Raw genomic sequence first — 18,124 nt, 5'->3', positions numbered from 1 at the left:
TCTGCACACCTACGGTCCCGGAGCCGCGCACCGACTGCCGCCGCTTTGTGGTGGGGGGGGGCGACCTGCGCTTGGAGTGCCCGCAGCCTCTTTGCTACCCAGCTCATCCTACCTGCACTGTCGCGTGGTGAGACAATTCCGGCTACCCCAGCTTATAGGGGAAAATATAATCCAGCCATTCGGGCATACCCCTCCCCTCTCCTTCCAGCACTTGAATAAGATGTGTAACTAAGGTGTACCCATATATGTTTAATGTGTTGTAATCACTCCTTTTGAACCTCCTGCCCCAAATTGCTTTGTTTTCCCCACAATAAACCTTGCAGTTGTTAGAAATATTAGTAAGCACTGAGCAGGTTATTCACTCAAAAAAGTCGGGACATAAGTTCCTGTATCCTCTGTGTGAGGTGATACCCACGTGTGGATCTCTCAGCAAATCCTGATAAGTTAATACACTCCAATAAGGAGATATAATAGGTCACGGATCATGACAGATACCCACTATCCTCCTGGTCTGGCCCTCTCTGCAGTTGTCTGATTGTTCTCTGTGACTTCCTTGCACCTACTTAACCAGGACATTGGCACTTTTATCTGGTCCCTGGAACAACAGATCAAGGACCTCTTACAAGACTGAGGTCTTGACTCCTGCCATAATTCTCCATTTCCCAGCCTCTCTTTATGCCATTTTGCTACCACTTCAGCACAGGAACTCAAGCCTGCTGGCATCCTGCATGAGGGAAACTCATCGAGACAGAGCAACACTGGTACTTAAGGCAGCCTCTTGGGGTTTCAGGTACCTTTTGTTGCTGGCATTAAGAAAGAAACAGGCAACAATAATCAACAAATCCTGGAAATCTAATCTAGAGTGAAATACAAGCCCAATCTGAGATTTTGCTCATTTAAATTAAGAGGAGAGACCCCACTCCCCTGCAACAGATACGGCATTTGAAAGGACAACTGGAACATCTGCCTTGTAGCACAGCAGGCACCAGAGCCTACAGAACATTACTGATGTCCAATAGCAAACATACACCCTGGAGCTGAAAAACCAAAAGCCACAGCCCCAGTGAGGCAGAGGAAGTGAACACAAAGCCAAAAGGCATCACCAGCATCCCAGACCCCTGCAGTGCCAAACAATACTGTCTTTGTTACCAGACTCTGGTTCAGCCCTGCTTCCACTGAATTCAGAAAGATTTTTGTCACTGATTTCAGTAGGAGAACAACAGAGTTCTGTGCAGAGCAGAACCAAAATTATCCTACTTCTTACGCAGAAACCATGACTGTGTTGTGGTTAAGATAACAATGAGAAAATGAAGACAATTAAATCCTTGCGAAAGCATCCCCAAGTCTAGCTCTTGTCTCTAGAAGCCATTTTCTTAAGGAGGAGGAGGACAGTATGTCGTGCAAAAAAACCCTTGTGCTTGATCTAACCGTAATATTTTAAAACAAATAAACATTAGAATTGTCTTATTTTTTTAAAAGGCTGGAATTCACATGCTCCACATTTGTAAGGTTTGTGTATGTACCACCCCCCTTTCTTTTAATGAAAATTTAGTCTCAGGTAATAGCAGAACTCTTGGTGCTACAATGTGAAAAAATATTTTGAGGTGCAAGATGGTATTATCAGAGGTAGCAACATGATGACCACCCACACAGACCTGCTCATTGAACGTGCTCTGTGGTTCATAAAAAATGCTGAACACCACCGTTTCCTTGGATAACTGGTGTTACTCATGAGATTTCAAGGAAAGCCTTCTCTCTCACCAGTTCCTCACCACATTTTGGAGTTTGTTGGTGTATCACAATTTGAGTTTTGAGTTTCTATGCCATAAAAACTCAACCAACCAACCAAACAAAACCCCAATTAAACAATAAACAAACAAACAAAAAACAACAAAAACAATTTTTTTACTAATATTAATAAGAATTTCTCCTGCATACCCTACGTCCAAGAATTGCACTCTTTTCCAGAAAGGAGAAAAGATCACTAGGAACTTGCTCCAAGGAGTCTTATCCTTTGCACATCCAATGAAAGGAATCCAAATCTAAAAACACTTCATATTTGAGCCTAATTTGTGTGAGGTATTTGTTGCCAAGAATTCTCAGACTCTGTGCATCCACTTTATTGTTCTTGGCACAAAGGGCACCTCCATTCTGTTGCCATTGTTATTTGAGCAGTCTGAAACAAGATGTAAAGTAATACCAAGTCTATCTCTATGTTAATTCTCCCCAGCAGTGCTGTTGCCATAGCAAGGTTATACAAGGATTTCAATGGGCACACACAAATTAAAGTTTATCAGCTTTTAAAGAGAGTTCAGAAAGTTTACAAGTCCTGAGTCTGCCTTCCGGATTCCTTGCAAACTTTGAGAATTTCCCAATCTCATTTTCTGCATGTAAGAATATTTGTCTCATTATATAAGAAACTCAGATATTAATTCAGAACTTACTTTCTAATAAAGAAGGAAGAGTGAAAAGGACAATGCACAACATCTTATCAAATCTGTAAAAGATCCAAAACTTTGAGGTTTTTTACCCATTTGTAGCATTTACTTCTTAAAACAGTTTGTTATTTCCAGAGAGTGGCTGCACCACGACTTGCAATTGAATGACATTCAATTAAGGAGGTGCTACAGTCAGCACATATAAAATATGTCTTTCTATGTGTATATTCCCACACACATCTATTGTTATTCACCACCAGCTACCTGAGTCAACACACTTCACAGATATCAAGGGTTCTACAATATGTTTTGTTTGCATGCTGGTATGTGAAAATACACTTAAGTTTTTTAGCCTTTGAGTATATGAAAAATTGCGGCCTTTTCTATTTTGAAGATTTTTAGAGTTGTTTTTTATCCAATTTTGAGTGCTTCATATTAAAATAGCAAAACATAAAAATAGCAAATGGAAGAAGATACATGGTTAGATTTGAGATGATTGTACACTTACAAAATAAAATCTTGACAAGCTCCTAAAATACTTCTAAGGAAGTGGACTACTCATGTTTCCACTACAGCAAAAGACTGTGAAAATCTTCCTCAACAAATATTTACAAAAAGGTGTTGGGATTTCTACTCTACTTCACAAACAAAAGAAATTTATTCATGTTCAACCTGGTGCCCAAACCTCCCACTGCACAATGATTCATTTTCTCTGGAGTTGAGAAAACAGAAGAGTTATCGCATGGCCAAAACCAAACATATTATCTGAAGATACATCGTATTTCTTTGGAACTTCAAGTCTGCAGAGAAGAAACACACTGTGGATTAAGGGTGAGTGGGAGAGTGATGACTGGCCCCTTCTTCAAGATTTGTGGGGACTATAAACATGGATGCATCATAAGTTAAACAAGGTGAGTTTTCACTCCCAGTTTCTGCCATTTTTTTTCTTTTAGATTGGAAACCCTTTCCTCATCTTGCTAAGGGATTCCCAAAATACAGATCACACAAGTGCCAGAGTACCAAACACAATACTGTCTCATAGGATTATCATCACTGGAGCCTACCTTTTACTATCCTGAATGCTGGCAGATACTACTACGCTGTTGTGGTTCTTTCCTGTGGGCTTTTTTTCTGTGTTCCAGGTTATCGCATCCAAAACCATATTCTTGAAGGGCAGTTTTGGCTCTTTCGTATCTAGTAATGGCTTTCCAAGAAAGGAACACAGGCAAGCTACCAAGGACACCTTTTCTCCAGTGCTGAAGAACTTGGCCTCGGACAGAGGGAGTCTGTGCATCAGCAGGCAGTGGGGGTCAGACCATGGAGACAGACAAGGACTGGGAATCGAGACAGGAAAGAGTAGTTAAGAATAGTTGTGCTTTTTGATGTCACCAGTGAATAAATCCATCATGTCTCTATTTTGTTTAAGCTGGCTGAGAAGTGTGGTCAAGTCTTTTGGTAAGAAAATTATGGAAAAGCAGTCATAGCCACACAACCTGCCTCTCCACCTCCTTGCAACACCTCCAAGCCCCAGAGCTCGTGCAGTGACCACAGTGCCTTCCCCGTGTTTAGCTCAGAGAGATAAGATGAGCACTCAGATTAGGTGAACATCTCGTGCCTCCTTCCTGAGCCAGTGCCACCCATGGGTGTCACACTGACATGCCTCTGCTGACAGAAGGCAACACACCACACTGAGAGCCCCCGAACTCAACACAAGTTTGGAAAAGGCACTAAAAAAGGCACAGTAGCATGTAGGAAGCTGGGTAACTACAGACTGACAGCTGAAGGATGCAGGAGCAAGGAATCATTCAGTGACACATCTTTTGAACAACAACCTAGGAGTGTGGTAACACACAGGAAACCTGAACAAATACCAGTGTTGCCTTGGCTGGGAGGAGTCTGGCAACTGAAGAGCTCAAAAGACATATGCACACAAGTGCCAAACCAAGAAAGAGGACAGCCCCACAGGCCAGATTTGCTTTTCTCTTTCTGAACCTATGGAGATGGGGCTCATCAAAACTACAGTTGCACAGTATGAAATAGAAAATTGGTAAATGTTAAGGAACAGGATTTTAGAAGACAAGGAATAGGATGTGGGACATGCTGTCTGTGTTGCATTCTGCACCCTGTCACCACTGTCCAGCTGGGCAGCAGTGGGTGGTTCCCATGACCATGTTCTGAAAGGGGCAGATAAGAGGAAAATATATGGCCTAAATGCTGTTTCTAAAATCCCAGACAAAATAACAGCCTGGAAAAAGTCTGTGGGATAAAAGAAAAAGCTATTTCTCTGAGGATGCTTGGTCACCCTAGTATAAACATGTTGGGTTTGGATAATAAGCAAGGGATCAGACTCAAGGTAAAACTGAAATTGGCAGTTTGAACAGGGAGAAGCTTTGGAGTGGCCACCATCATAGAAGGACCTAGGGAGGGCACAAGGTGCTGAGCACCAACCCATTAGTCCAACCTTAAAAGAAATCCTGAAGTAGCCAAGTGGCAAGCACAGCAATGCTTGAACCCTTCAGCTAGATCAGAAGAAAGAACACCAGGTGAGAGATACCAAGCCCCTAAAAACGTCCCTGGTTGTTAAGGATATGCAGGTTTGGCACTTAAGAGTTGCATTTACTCCATAATCTTGCTTTCAATCTTGCAACTAGATGCCATGACCTCTGCTGATGCTGGAAGTGAGGCCAGGGAAGATGAAAAGCATGTAAGCCTCCTCTGTTAGGAAGCAATTTGTCCTATAAAGACGTGCATCCATGCTGTGGGGTGCTTCATGTCATCTTGCCAGGACCAGGGTGGGAGCAGGCTTGGCTGAGGTTGGAGGGAAAAACCCTTTGAGCACACTGCAACCAGCAGCCCTCCAGCTGGGGGAAGGCAGCAGAGGTACATGGTGGCAGAGAAGGAGCTGAGCAAACCTCCAAGTACCTCACCCAGCTGCCCCTGGGATGTCCCAGGATTTCTGTAGGAAGGCTTCACACTTTCTCCACAACACCAAGATGGGCAAAAGTTAACCCACAGAGCCCAAAATGTTCATGTATGATTGTATAAGTTTGACAACTAAACATAATGCACCCATAGCTCACAGAAACTAGTGTTATAGGCTGAAATGGGAATTATGTCACTTCAATGTTTTAAGTCCTGCTTTAGTTATAAGGCTCTCCAGCAGAGTTCAGAAACTCAGTGTATGCCAACAACTATCATTACACCCTTTGAATTATTACAAACTATTCCTAAGCAACAGGGCTCTGGTTTCCTTGTAGCAGCAGACTAGGGGAAGCAAGAACTTAGAAGTTCCTGGAAAGCCACACACAAGCAGTATGATCTCATAACACAGCCTTCCAGCTGCTGCTCTCACATCTCACTGGAAGGTAGGTTTTGGTCTTTCTGGTCTGTGACTGACCAAAACTTTCTCACAAGATGCATTTAGACCCACTGCTTTATGGATGCAAGCCCTGTATGGCAAGAGCTGTAAGGTTCTGCAAGAGGAAGAACAATAATTAAAAAAAAAAAAAAAAAAAAAAAAAGATATTTGAAAAACAAAAACAGTTGCTCTTTTTTTTTTTCTGACAATTTTATTCTCAAAACATCTAAGTATATTCAAAGATAATCGGTTTATCACAGAATTTTATTATTTTGGTTATGTATTATTCCACAGCTCAGTGCTTTTCCCTTAAGAACATCTCTCTAGGATCTGTCCCTTCTCACCAAGCTTAACAAAGTAAATTTTGCTGAGGGACTATTGAGATGGCTGAGCAGCCAGTTACCAGAAGGCAGCAGAGATGGGGCTCACACCCTGCAGACGGACGGGCTGAGGGCTCTGCTGTGCTCGCAGGTACCAGAGTGGGGAAAGACTGGGTTATAGTAGGAGGCTGGAAAAACCTCTGCATCAGGAGCAGCCAAGCTGATAAATCACTGACCATGACTGTGGTGTGCAAAAGTGGCAGATGGGGGACTGACCTCTGCAGGAATGTAAAGGAGAGTGGAGCCTCCCAAGGAAACAAGAAATGCTACTCTATCCCCTCCCACTCTTTGAAAGGACAAAAATTAGACTAGCAGAGACTGGTTGCCACTAGTAACAAGGTGCTTTAATATGTCAATGGTTTCAATAATAGTGAGAGCTGGTGAGTTTTATGGGGATGTATATTCAGTTTGGGCTGTATCTGCAGCTCTGGTATCAGTGCTGTGGGATCTGGAAAGGTGAAGGGAAAGCTCCTGCCTTCCACCACTTTTTGAGACAATTTGCATTGATTAACCTCCTCCATTTTGGGCTCCACTTCAAGAGAAAAGGGAAGTGTGAAGAAGGGAAGATATAGCAAGGGGCAGATGGGAGAAGGAATGGTGCTGTGGTCACTTCAGCAAAGGCAACAGGGTGAGGACTGGAAAATTCAGGAATGTCCTTTCTGGTGGTATGAGAAGGAATAAAAGAATCACAAGGAACTGAGGGCTAGCTGTTGCAAGGAAATATGAAAATGCAGCAGGTCCTTTGTACAGCAGGAGACACATTCAAGTATGTTGCAGAAGAATTTAGTGGTTTGAGGAGATTTCTAGTTGCTACCGCATGTTCAGTACATACTGAAGGACTTGGCAGTTGTGCAGCCTGCTCACTGGTTCACACCCAGTATCTTCATCAGGAGTTGGAAAACATCTGGTGTTGCAGTTGGGGTTGAGCTTCTGATTCAGTCTCCTCTTGAAGGAAGCTAGCTCACAGACACCAAAACTGTTTTGCATACCAAATCAGCACATGGTATGTGGGGGTAATCAGGGAGTTAACTTCAAAACAGTACTACAGCTTTGAACAAAAACAGTTAGGCAGAGACAGCCTTTGGCATTTATTTCATGCCTAAGTGTTAGTGAAAATCTGAAAGCAAATGCCCACGTTCTCTGCAAAGTCAAGGAAGGGAGGCTGATGCTTTCAAGACCTTCTTGAGGAGATACTATCCACTGACATTTCTGTGTCTGAGTTGGATGGTGTGGATCCTTCTGACATGCATCAGGGAACACAGTAAAAATTATTAAGTGGCTGGTTAAAGCATGGGCAGATCATCAGACAGGTGGAAGAATAGCAGCTCCTCTCTTCACCCACAAAATTCACACTAAGCTACAGTATTAGTAACCACATTAACGTGCTGCTTTTCACCTGAGCAGGTCACTACTGGAGCAGCAGTCACTGCCTCTGGGGCTGACTCCACAGTTTGCACTGGCACGTGCAGCTGGCACCAGTGATTAAGGGGGTGCAAGGTGCTGCCAAACCTATCACATACTCAGATGTTGTTCTGATCTCTATGGTCAGCCAGTCCTTTCTTTGGCTGTGCTGACACTGTCCATCAGTCCTGTGTCTGAGTTTGTGCTCAAGCCCAGTGTCACCCACTCCCCATGCTGGTTTTATGAATACTGAACTCCAGACCTGCTTGCAGTGAGGAAAGCTTAAATACTTGGATTATGCTATCACACGGATCCAAGCTTTCTCTCATCTAGTCTGACTGACATCAGCTAGATTGAATTCAAGTGGTCTACCAGAAGACATCCCAAAACTTGGGTCTTCCTTAAGCATAGCCCACATTATTTATATCTAAACTGCAGCTACCAAGATGAGAAGAAAATGAACAGATTATTGTTGAACCTCTTTAATATATCCTCAAATCCATGTTCCAGCTAGTCCTAAAGTCAAGCTTAGTGTGTTTCACAGGACTTCTACACACAAGACACCTAGAGAAAGGAATGGGATATGCTCTTGGCTTTGCAAACCTACAGGCTTTACAATGAATTTATCATAGAATTGTAGACTGGTTAAGGTTGGGAAGGACATTAAAGATCATCAGGTTTCAACCTCCCTGCCATAAGCAGGGACACCTCCCACTAGACCAGACTGCACAAACCCTAACCCAACCTGGCCTTAAACACCTCCAGGGAGAGGGCTTCCACAACCTCCCTGGGCAACCTATTCCAGCACCTAACTACCCTCATGATGAAGAATTTCATCCTGATGTTTAACCTAAATCTCCCCTCTTTCAGTTTAAAACTATCCTCTCCAGTGAAAAGTCCCTCCCAAGCCTTCCTGTAGGCCCCCTTAGGTACTGGAATTTCCATAAGCATTCCCAACTTTCATAGGAGTAGCTTTTTTCATGGGAGATTGCTTTGCAATCAAAGGTCATCTGCACCTCCCCACAGGTCTCAACATCTGCAAAATCCTGGTATGACCTCTTTGCAATTGTTGAAAATTGTACCTGGAGATATGCAAACTGTGGCTCCCTACATTGGTACCCATGTTCTTTCACTTTCCTACAGCCTTGTCCTCCATCATATAAAAAAAAAACCAAACCCACATTCTCAAACCCCATAACCATGCCAACAAAGCCTCTGGTGTAGGTGCTTTGATACATGCAGCAACTCCTTTCTGCTCATGTAACTCCATTCTGGGAAGCTGTCGAACTTTCATCTTCACAGGCAGGGTTTGCCAGTTGCAGTTCTAACAGGAAACCCCTTTAAGTGGAAACAAGCTCTGATGTTACTGCTCCCACAGCAGAAAAAGCTGCTTCCCTGCACGATTCTCTCATCTCCTGGGGTGCCTGCTGCCCAGACAGATTCCAGACAGCTGTCTCCAGCCTGCTGCTCCTGTTCACAGGCAGGCTCTGGCTCCCTCCCAAGCCTTGTCTTCTCTGGGATTTTACTGCCAGGATCATGGTATTTGATGTTTTTCTTACTGTCCCCACTCCCAGGCTAAGAAAACTTATTTATCATTCAAAAATTTTAAAAGGAGATTCTGTTCTTCTTGGAGGCAAAGAAAATCTTGAAAGGCATGAAATTTAGTGATCTACCAAAGTTGCAGATATTTGGTATTTTTTAAAAAAATTGGGAGTTTTTAAAGCCAATCTTGTGATAGGGAAAAGAGAGTAGAATGACTTGTACAGTAATTAGCAACCCTACTGACATGAAATATTATTTCCTTGTCCAGTGCTCTTGATGCTAGATAGCATTCCAGGGAGGAAAGAGGGAGAGCTCCAACTCTGAAATGGTGGTATTTTACACTCTGTGCCCCAGAGAAAAACCCATGCAACATAGGAAGGCAACAGCCTTTCAGACCCAGGTTTCAGACTGCCTTCCTTCAGGGAAGGAGTGCCCTGAGAGAGAGGGGGATGCTAAGCATCAGCAGGGAGGACAGGGTGATCCTGATACCCAACCGTGCCTGCGAGACTTGTGCCTAACACAAGGGGACCCTCTTGCCCAGCCAGTGCCCAGCTGACCAGCTCATCTGTTTAATGATCCCTTTAGGCAGTAGGCATTTACACAACCCTGCACTAGGCACGACTGGCTAGAAATCCATGGAGAAAAATCACTGAAAATAGTTCCTAGTACCCGCTGATGCATTGTTCTGCATTTGTAAACACTGAAATTATTCAAATAATAATAATTTTAAAAGCTTAAATTGCTTCCACCTCCGTTATCTTTTCTACTTTTGCCAAAAATTACAGTTTCCAAACATTTCGTTTCATGAAAGACTTTTTGCAAAAATAAAATGTTTTAATAAAAATGTCAATAAAATGAATAATGCAAAAACAACTGGCTGCTTTGTGTTTTCTTTCAAATAGGACATTTTTCATTAAGTCAAACTTTTATTTTTCAAGATAATTTCAGGCAGCCCTCCAAAATCCTTGAGGTTTTCTTTCATTCAAATCGTTCCAAGTAGGATGTGATCACGGCGATTATGACTTTTTTTATTTTAATAGGAAGGGGATTCTTACGTACTTTGGAAATATGGAAGAGGAAGATGGATGTGAGGAAACAGACAATGACAAAAAATTTTGTATTCTTCTAAATTTGCTTAACATCAGAGGATTATTAAAGACACCTGGCCTGGTGGAAAGATGGGTGAAACAGCTTCCATTAGACACTGGACAACAAGGTATAATGTATGTGCAGATGGAAGTAATTTATGTGCAGTTGTTACACAAAGGATCGTTATTTATTGCTAATAAATGAGCACATTTGATGATCTAATCAGTATTCAAATACTTAACATGGTTTAAGAGCAGCTAGGGTATACGCTCTGTAGCACGAGTCATTGCACTCAGGAATTTTGTCAAATTACATAGAGCTGCAGTGAAAGGCTGGAATGTGAAACGAGGGCAGTAAAGTAGATGGAGCAATTTAAAAATAAAAATGACAAAAAATTTCCTCCACTTTCTTTCTCCTCTACCTCTTCCTACTTGTCCAGAAATAAATACTGGGACATTTCTCTTTGGCACCATTAATGTAACCATCCAAGATGACATGATAAAAAGCTACAAATGACACTATGGTCCCACTATACAGATTTTACAGTATCAAAGATTGGCACCTTATTTTTCCATTGTGGATTTCAACCCAGGATATTTTCCTCTCTATTTCTTCTCTGTCTTTTTAAGAAGAGTACTTAAGATGTCTTTAAAGGACCATTTTTCAAGATGTCTTTCATCTGTGCATCTTGTGGAGGATGTCACTGAGCAGGTTAACCTCTTTAAGTCCCTTCCAATGTGAAATATTCTATGTCAAGTGCACACAACTTCCTGAGCAACTGATGAGTCTTTAGGAAGAAAAATAGCGTAGGCAGCACTTAAAAGACTTAAATTTTAGTTCCTTTAAAGGTCTAGGGATTAAAAGAAAAGCTGTCTATCCTTTAGTATAAGCTAAGGTACAAAGTACTGAGAATTTCTATGAAAAAAATCACACCTGACATTTACAGCTACATCAAAGCCCACTCAAAATCAGCAAAGTACTATTTCTGTGCTTTCACAGGAAGAGGTGCTCTGTGCTTCTTTCTGGAAAAAGTACTTAAGTGGAAGGTATTTTGTGCCTGAGCTGTTTGACCCTTCCTGCCGAAGGCCACTCAACCGCAGCAGGAACAGCTTCAGTCTTCCAGCTAAGACAAAAGATGAATTATAAGATTTTCTGTCTCTGGTTGGTTCCTCTTTCAAACCATCACTGGAAGAGTAGCAGAAAAATCACTCATCCTTCTGCAGGAGCTCACAACCTCCCAGGACTCCAAGTGCTAGTTGGAGATTATTCCACAAACTTGTATATTCGTGGCTTCAACATAAGGCAGAAATGCAAAGAAATCTTACTGGAAAGTGGTTTCTGGATGGGATAATTGTTAGGAAGTAGGTGAGGTAGTTTCCAGGAAGTATTGTTGTGGCCTTGGGACAGTTTTGCTGATCCTGTATGGCTTGGAAATCTGGGGCATTTTTAGAATATACATTGGATACAATAGCATTGGACAAATCCAATACAGAACAAGTCTCTTTTATAAAAAGAAAACTGCTATGGGGTGTGTGCATGTTCGTGTGTATATACACATACTAACTGCAAGTTTTCATAAATTATTATATAGACCACCTATAAAATTTAGTCTTTGCTGTATGTAATTATACTCTGCACAATTAGGAAATCACTGATATTTAGAACCTTACCTTGGAGCTTGCATAGAGGAAAGGATAAGCACAGCTCAGCCCATGCCCTAACCCATTCTGCTCTGTTTTGAGGAAACTTGCACCTGTGGTCCCAACCCATGCCACTAACTCCCAGTAGTTGAGCAGACACATATTCTTAGAGAGGGTGAAATGTGTGTGCCAGCTCTCTACACAACCCGACACTGCACAGCTAACTCAGAAGTACATGCTCATTATTCACCAGTTACCTTACTGAGCCATGGGACAAGTTCAGTTAGAAATTATTCTCACAGTCCTGGCACAGTACAAAGGGGATGCTTCAACTGCTCAAATGAAAAATGTTAAAAAAACAAACAAACAAAACACCCTATACGAATATATCACCTTAATTTTAGAATTGAAGTGTACAGATTCATGGATACATGGAAAGAAACTTACCTTTCTCTTCAAAAAGTCTTTGAAAAGGCATCTTGGATTGTGAAGATTCATTCACAAGGAATCATCACACCAAGTTCTTTCAGGTTTTTTTCTTACCTCTCATGCAGGAAATACCAAACGTTCGAACACAGCATCTGATATTTGAGTAAGGTCCACTGCTGCCCAATGTGAGGTTAGGATAACACTGACTACAAGTACTTGTACTTTTGAACACGTCTTTTCCATCTTTATGATGACCCTGTAACTAGCTGATTTGGAATAGGAAACAAGCTGATAAATAGGCTGCTTGGTTGCACTAGAAAAGTAACAGGCAATTAGAAATGGCTGAAGGCAAAGACAGTAAAGACTGAGGAGGTGAAAGCAGCAGCGACCTACACACAAGGCACAAAAACCACAAGAACAAAACTCCTGTTTTTAGAGCAAGAATTTCACTTCCCATCTATTCCAGACTATTCACTCTGTCCCTCCTCTGAAAACCAGCCTAGGAAAAGAAGGTGGGTATAGACTGTCTGTAGCAATGAGGAGAAAAACCCAGCACAATCACTGGTTCAATAGAAAGGGCTTTCCTGTTGGCAAAGTTTTAACTTCAACACCATAGAGTCTTATTTTCTACAATCACAAATAAGGAGGCTGAAAGAGAACTGGAATGGAAGCTTTCTTAAAGCTCCAGTGGAGAGTTCAGGGAGCCACATATTTTTTGTTTGGCTGGGTATTTTGCACACCTGTTCCAGTAAAAACGAACTGCATGAACGAAGGCTCACTTCTTCCATCTCCTATAAGGTCAAGCCCTACTTAGCAGTTTCCTGAGGAGTTTCACAGTAAGTAAACAGACAAATGTTTTTTACTCTTTATATCAACCCGGGAAAATATTTTCAGGTCTTTTCACATAAGAAAATGGCTGCAACAACAGAAGAACTGAAGTGCCTTTTTTTGTAATTCTATAAAAATACGTAGGCACCAACATTGAGGAAATAACATTTTTACAGTAAGGAAAAAAAGCTTTGCTTGATTAGGTATAAAAAGTGTCCCAAAATTCTCTCCTGCATAGTCCTACTACCAAACATATTGGGTACCTCACAATAGCTTGGGAATAAACCATTATGAGCAGCATCCATTTGGAGTCAGGGCCTGAGCAGATCCCCTAACACAGAACATTCTGAAATGGGTCTTTCCTCAGTTTAAGCAGTTATGCTCACCTATCTAAAACACCAGAATGAAGAATCAAGGTGTTCCCTAAAAACTGATATCCAGAATTTTTCTCGTAACTTGATGAATATTTATTATACAAAGTGAACTGGTTCAAGCTGTTGTAACAGCCCTCAGGACAGAGAACTTCAAAGTTCCTCCTTCAAGTGAGATAGAGGGGACACTGGAATTTGGGTCTCTAGAAGTCTAGGATTTCTGACCTACTGCCTTACTTGATATAAATTGCCTCTTTTCTGTAAGGCAATTCACTCTTGTGAATCTTGTCTTTTGCTTCCAGATTTCCTGTATTTGTAGACACAAGCAAAATCTGAGCAATGCAAGTCAGACCAAACATTCTGTTCAACCCCCAAATCAGTGTTTTCAACTCATACATAGAAATAAAAAATGTTTGTTTTGGGTCATTGGGCCAAAAGAAAATAGAGGTGCTTTCAGTACTACTGTTTTGTGTGCATGCAACCCTTGGACTCAAACTACAGCACTGATCCATTGTAAGTCAGCAAAAGTCAAGTGTCTTAAATAGCGTGAAAAGCCCAGGACTCTGCCTTGCTGAAGAAGCAGTACATGAAAAATTATTTGGGATCAAAGCTACAACCTACAAACTGGACTCACTCTGCGATTTTTGGATTTCACTCTTTCAGCTTAGCTTTTGAAAAGAAAATACAGATACACACAACATCCCCTACCCATTCAGAGCAAAACTCCAAGTACCACAAGTCTTGCCTTCAACAAACATACATAATGATGCTCTCTATGAGGTTTGAACACACACAGAATTTGTTGTTTAGAGCAATGGGTGGCTTCAGGAACCAGTTGTACACTTTTGATGTGAAAACTTTTATGCAACCTTTAGAGTACAGGAAAAATTTTGCAAGGCACTGCTTTTTCCTTTTGTGAGCTTCAGTCCTGAACAGTGCATTTGTATAGTGACTCAGAGGAAGGTACTGCCTCTTGAGTGTAAAGCCTGCGCTAGGCAACATGCTGGACACTATGGTCGTCTCAACCCCTCTATTGACACCTGAGGCCATCACACAACTCTTTTTGGCACTGTGGCATTTTTAAGTTCAATAACCTTTGAGTAACTGGATGAAAATTCAGATTCATTAAAGGAAACAGCACAACTTCCAGTACACAAAGTCAATGTACGAAAGAAGCTCATAAGGGAGGGAATCAGCTACTGCAAGAGAAGTCTGACAAGAGAGACTACAAGATGCCTGTTTAACATGAAACTGTCCATGCTGACTGAAGTAGATTGGGCACTAAACACTGGATTTATTCAGGACCTGCATTTTGTCAGTCTCAGAAGCAGCCCCATACGACAGGATGCTGAAACCACCGAGTTAAATCAGGCAAATCACATCTCTCACACTGCCCAGGGCGTGCATTGGAATAGACACACAGACTGGGACCAAAAGGCCATCTCACCTATCATGCTTTCTCCAACAGCACACATTTAAGGCAGGGTACAGTAACATCATCAGCCCTTTACATAAAATAAAGCTTAAGGTTTCCATGCTTGAAATTATCCAATGCAACATTGCAGCAGTTTTGCACATCCTTCCCTCAGCTCTGGTCTATAGCTAGAAGGTCTAACAAAAGCCCAGGTATCAACCCAATCAAACCTAAAATTGAGTACTTTTTGATTGCCTCTGCCACACAGAGGTAGGCAGAAGCTGCAGCTTTAAGAGGGAAAAGGAAAACCTGGACCACAGATAATCCTGTGCTGGATTGCCACAAGCTGCCATGAACACAATCATGAAATCAGATGTATTAACTTCCCTGTAAGCTGTTAGCTTTCACAGCCATCCTGTACTCAGATCCTCTGCTGAGATATTTTAGCACAAATTTGTCTCAAGATTCCACCCCCCCATCCCCCCTTAATTGACTTCGTACACTGAAACAACTCAGTCAAAAATCTGTAAATGCAGATGCCAGAGGAGTTCAGACTACAGTACAACTTGAGTCCAACTTGCTACCTGGATGTATCAGCAAGCATACTATACCCACAATAGAGCTGCCACTTCAAGAAGTTGAAGCTCAACCAGGAGAAAAATAAGCAAAGCTTAGACATAGAGCCTACACAAGAGTCACTCAGTTAGTTACTTCACTATATTTTGTACCCACACAGAATGGTGTCTCCCACATCATACCTCTGGCAGCCTCAACTCTGCCCTTGAAATTATTATACAGCCTGTGCCTGTTTACGAGTTAAGTGAAGAATCTGCGCAAGACAATTGCTTATATTTTATCCTCTTTCTACACAGATCTTTCAAAAAATTACTAAAAAAAAAATAATTCAACTTAACAGTAGCAGCACTGAAATCAACTAGACATCCATATGAACTGGTAACGATACTCTGAACCTGTGTTTCTAAAGCGGAACATCAAAACTGAAATACTTGGAGCCTCGGCATTTGGTCACACTGCAGCTTGTCTTACTGAGTTTTGAATCAACACAATTTCACCTTTACATTTAAGCAGGTATTACAGCCAGAAAAATAACACAACAGCATACACCCTTGAACTTTCATTTCCTAATTTCCCTTCCGAAATGTGACGTGGCACAACTGCAGTGGTCTGCAGGCAGTCTAACATTATGTAAACAATTTCAAAAGCCTGATGGATATAGAGTAGATAAACTGTTAGTCTGGAAGAAGCAGCTTTGCTAGGTAAGAACTACAAAATATAAGCAGGTTTTAGAAAAAGCTGGCTGTACTTTAAATTGACTGTGTATGTTTTCATCCACTTTGTAAGGTTTATTTCAAAAAATTACTAAAAAAAAAATAATTCAACTTAACAGTAGCAGCACTGAAATCAACTAGACATCCATATGAACTGGTAACGATACTCTGAACCTGTGTTTCTAAAGCGGAACATCAAAACTGAAATACTTGGAGCCTCGGCATTTGGTCACACTGCAGCTTGTCTTACTGAGTTTTGAATCAACACAATTTCACCTTTACATTTAAGCAGGTATTACAGCCAGAAAAATAACACAACAGCATACACCCTTGAACTTTCATTTCCTAATTTCCCTTCCGAAATGTGACGTGGCACAACTGCAGTGGTCTGCAGGCAGTCTAACATTATGTAAACAATTTCAAAAGCCTGATGGATATAGAGTAGATAAACTGTTAGTCTGGAAGAAGCAGCTTTGCTAGGTAAGAACTACAAAATATAAGCAGGTTTTAGAAAAAGCTGGCTGCTTCAGGTTCGTGCTCTTGAGTTTTTACAAACAGCCTCTACACATCAAGCCATCTTACTGCCTCTGTCCACAGCAGGCAATAAGGAGTCAATAGCCATCAGAGAACAAATTTTAAGAGTCATAAAACCATTCTATAAGCAACCTGCAAAGTAATTCATTCCACCACAGCAACTGGTAAATTAGACTCACTTGCCAGGATTCTGGAGACACAGACTGTCTACACCATTACTATTTTTTACACGTTTTCTGAGCTTAACAAAAAAATTTAAAATTATTCTCCCTTGCACACACCTTTGCTCCTCATGTACCAACTGTAAGGCACAAAGACTTAAAGAAAGCCCTTAATAAATCAGTTTAAAGAGACTGCCTATTGCATAGAAGATAACGTGGTATTTTCAAGTCAAGAAAATTAAGCCACACCATGAATTTTGCACCAGTCTACTGTGAAACCAATAAGTTTTTAAGAATAATTACATAGAAGTAATTATGTTAAATACGATTATCCATTGTTAATCATCTCACAACCATGGGGTAACAACAAGCATTATTTTGTTATTAAGTGATTAGGTATCAAGTCTTGGTCTTTTTGCAGAGAGAGGCACTTCAGTGCAATTACTAGAGTCACACGAGCTACTGACTTTTTGGCTGTCAGAGCCAACATGGTACCACAGCTGATCTTCAAACACCTCTGTGCTGCTTTAGTGAGGAGTCACCTTCTCCACACACTTGGGGCTCACTGACATGAAGCACCTAGAGGGTGCACTTCACCAAGGAACACATCCCTTACGCAGTTTCATTGAACTGAAACACCACTTGTTCTTTGACTTTTATTAAGTTCACTTAGGTTGACCAAATGAGCTTCCCCAGAGAAAACAGGCTTATAAAATATCAGGATGATTCTACCTTTAGGTGCTCAATAAAAACAAATACTCAGTTCAACTAGAAAACTTTAAAAATTACTTTAGATACAAAAGTGTAACAATTATACTGCGCGATACATCTTTATATATCACTAAGCCCATGAAATCTTTTTAAAAAGGGGTTTGCACCATCAAGAATAGCCACAAGTCCTGAACCTCCATTCTTTACGCATCCTTGATCAGAGTAAACTGAAACTTGGGAATGCCTGGGATTCAAAATACCCTGAGCACATACTAGTGCAATACCACAAAGCATACATCATCCATCGGAAATGGGGGGGGGGGAAAAATAATAGCAAGAATCAGATGGTGCTTTATTATACAAGCATGAAAGTTCCTTTGGAAAATAACTTCTTGGGTGGACTTCTGGACCAGTGAGGTAGCCCAATGGGAGAGAAAAAAGTGGAACTTGGTCCCCACGCGTGATACCTGCCAGGCGGTGCCTCCCGCCCCCCCGCGGGGCCGGTCCGGGACCCAGCCCGGGGCGCTGGCTGCGCGGCC

Source organism: Chaetura pelagica, unplaced genomic scaffold, assembly GCF_000747805.2.
Source record: "Chaetura pelagica isolate M959 unplaced genomic scaffold, ChaPel_1.0 scaffold1048, whole genome shotgun sequence".
Lineage (NCBI taxonomy): Eukaryota > Metazoa > Chordata > Aves > Apodiformes > Apodidae > Chaetura > Chaetura pelagica.
Note: the sequence above shows the minus strand (reverse complement) of the source record.